The sequence below is a fragment of the Schistocerca nitens genome, chromosome 8, assembly GCF_023898315.1.
Source record: "Schistocerca nitens isolate TAMUIC-IGC-003100 chromosome 8, iqSchNite1.1, whole genome shotgun sequence".
NCBI classification, from domain to species: Eukaryota; Metazoa; Arthropoda; class Insecta; order Orthoptera; family Acrididae; genus Schistocerca; species Schistocerca nitens.
The window spans coordinates 154,877,569-154,881,280 of NC_064621.1; positions in this window are offsets into that span (position 1 = coordinate 154,877,569).

Below are 3,712 nucleotides of genomic sequence, written 5' to 3' on the forward strand. Positions count from 1 at the left end.
AAGGCTCGGGACGTCGTTAGACGGTATTAGTAGGACGTCTTCTGGGGGTGACCAATGTTTTGTCTAGTGCGAGGCTTATCATCACAGGTAATTACTTTTTAGCTTTTCACTTATTTTGCCGGTTGGAATGTACATGCACCAATATTACACTACTGGCCATTAAAATTGCTACATCATGAAGATGGTGTGCTAAAGGCGCGAAATTTAACCGACAGGAAGATGATGCTGTGATATGCAAACGATTAGATTTTCAGAGCACTCACACAAGGTTGACGCCGATGGCAAAACCTACAACGTGCTGACATGAGGAAAGTTTCCAAGCGATTTCTCATACAAAAACAGCAGTCGACCAGCGTTGCCTGGTGAAACGTTGTCGTGATGCCGCGTGTAAGGAGGAGAAATGCGTACCATCACGTTTCCGACTTTGATAAAGGTCGGATTGCAGCCTATAGCGATTGCGGCTTATCGTATCGCGACATTGCTGCTCTCGTTGGTCGAGATCCAATGACTGTTAGCAGAATATGGAATCGGTGGGTTCAGGACGGTAATACAGAACGACGTGCTGGATCCCAACGGCCTCGTATCACTAGCAAACAAGATCACAGGCATCATCCTCATGGCTGTAACGGATCGTGCAGCCACGTCGCGATCCCTGAGTCAACAGATGGGGACGTTTGCAAGACAACAACCGTCTGTACGAACAGTTCGACGACGTTTGTAGCAGCATGGACTATCAGCTCGGAGAACATGGCTGCGGTTACCCTTCACGCTGCATCACAGACAGGAGCGCCTGCGACGGTGTACTCAACGACGAACCTGGGTGCACGAATGGCAAAACGTCATTTTTTTCGGATGAATCCAGGTTCTGTTTACAGCATCATGATGGTCGCATCTGTGTTTGGCGACATCCCGGTAAACGCACATTGGAAGCGTGTATTCGTCATCGCCATACTGGCGTATCACCGGGCGTGATGGTATGGGGTGCCATTGGTTACACGTCTCGGTCACCTCTTGTTTGCATTGACGGCACTTTGAAAGGTGGACGTTACATTTCAGATGTGTTACGACCCGTGGCTCTACCCTTCATTCGATCCCTGCGAAACCCTACATTTCAGCAGGATAATGCACGACCGCATATTGCAGGTCCTGTACGGTCCTTTTTGGATACAGAAAATGTTCGACTGTTGCCCTGGCCAGCACATTCTCCAGATCTCTCACCAATTGAAAACGTCTGGTCAATGGTGGCCGAGCAACTGGCTCGTCACAATACGCCAGTCACTATTCTCGATGAACTGTGGTATCGTGTTGAAGCTGTACACGCCATCCAAGCTCTGTTTGCCTCAATGCCCAAGCGTATGAAGCCCGTTATTACGACCAGAGGTGGTTGTTCTGGGTACTGATTTCTCAGGATCTATAATATATTTGTCCAATGAATACCCGTTTATCATCTGCATATTTTCTTATTGGTGTAGCAATTTTGATGGCCAGTAGTGTACTAAGTTAGGGTCTTAGAGGAATTGTTTCCTCGCGTCCCTTAGGAAGGCCATATAGTCATGGTGGTACTACTGCTCATTTTTTAAGTTCCTTAATGAAGTTACATGGCTAATCTTACTCACTGATAAAAATCATCATGATCATCCTCTTGGTTTTATTCGTACGATCGACTTGTGTCTGTCTGCAACGTCATTCAAATTATGAACAATCGCGCGGTTCCAGACTGTGGCGCCTAGAACCGCTCGGCCACCCCGGCTGGCGAAAAAACAAGGGAACGATCTTCATCACAGATGTTTGTCATTGAGATTAATTACAGAACGGTTCCCTGCATCATGTCTTGGCTTTTTGTGTAAGCGATCGAATTTTGCTTTCTGGCGTGCAGATGTTTGCAACTGCATTAACTGTGCTTGTGACCATGTCGTGTTGTCAATACGATCCCAGGAATCCGTAAAGACTACTAATCATTTAGACTACAGTAAAATGATTTCAAACATTCTGATTGGCGCTGCATGCAGACGGATAGATGTCACCCTTACGATTAAAATCGAGAGGAAGATGATGATGCTTCTCAATGAGCCAGGCTTGCCACTTAACCATCATTAAGGGTCTTAAAACATGAGCAGCAGTGCAATTACAATATATGGTCTTCTTAAGGTACAAAAGGAAAGAATTCCTCGAAGACCCAAAGTTAGTAATACTGGTGCACCTAGATACCAACTGGCAAAATACCCGAAACTCATTGTCAATGAATATGTGGGAAAGTGCAACCACCACATTCGCCACTCCCCTGTCTCAGTGTTCAGGTTCACCGCTGGGCAGCGCATCATGCTTTTGTGCACGCTTTGAGTTTCCAACGTTGTCACCCGTCTGATATGGTCTGATTCCCTGCAGTGAGTGTTTGAAAGGTTTGCTGAGGTCAGTGCAGCCGTTTCGCTCACTGTATGCGGCTAGAGAAACTTTTGCAAGCCCAAAGTAATCAGTTCCCGTTTGACGATGAACTACTTACGGCTGCCCGTGCGCGGGAGTCTCGTAACATCGCAGGCCGCAGCAAAACTTTCTGCACGAGCGCTCCCGACCTCAGGACCTACCAGTCTGACGTTTCTTCCCGTGTTGCTAACGTCGACTACATAGAGGGCAGGCGTAAACAATTCACAGACTGTGGCAGTATCCAGTATCGGTGCGAGTGACGGTCATGTGTTGGTTAGAGTTGAGGGCCTGCAACCAACCTGTCTACATGCTAGACACACTGGACCTACACCTGGAGTTATGATCTGGAGTGCGATATGGAATGACAGAAGGAGCACTTTAGTGGTTATCCCACGCACCCTGGCTGTCGATTTGTATGTTAATCTGATAAATCGACCTGCTGAGGTGCCTTTCATGAACAGCATTCTAGGGGGTGTTTTCCAACAGGATAACGCTCTACAACATGCCGATGTAGTAACCCAACATGCTCTACAAAGTGTCGACATGTTGTCTCGGCCTGCTCGATCACCAGATCTATCGCCAATCGAGAACCTATGGGACATCTTGGGCCGACAACTCCAGCATCATCCACAAACAAACCGAGAGAGGTGGCGCAGTGGTTAGCACACTGAACTCGCATTCGGGAGGACGACGGTTCAAACACGCGTCCGACCATCCAGGTTTAGGTTTTCTGTGATTTCCCTAAATTGCTCCAGGCAAATGCCCAGTTGGTTCCTTTGAAAGGGCACGGCCTATTTTCTTCCCCATCCTTAACAAATGGTTCAAATGGGTCAGAGCACTATGGGACTTAACATTTGAGGTCATCGGTCCCCTAGAACTTAGAACTACTTAAACCTAACTAACCTGAGGACATCACACACATCCATGCCCGAGGCAGGATTCGAACCTGCGACCATAGCAATTACGCCGTTCCGGACTGAAGCACCTAGAACCGCTCGGCCACTGTGACCGGCCATTCTTAACACAATGCGAGTTTGTGCTCCGCCTCTAACAACCTCGATGTGGACGGGACATTAAATCCAATCTTCCTTCCTCCTTCCACAAACAGCATTAACCGTTCCTGTACTGACCGACCAAGTGCATCAGGCGTGGAACTCCATTCCACAATAATGTACCAGCATTTCACATTCGCAGTGGTTTAACTCAGGCTTACATTAACCTGTGATCTAACTCAGTTAAAAATGTTACCTAGACAAATATATAGCCGAAATTTCATTACTCTACATTAATT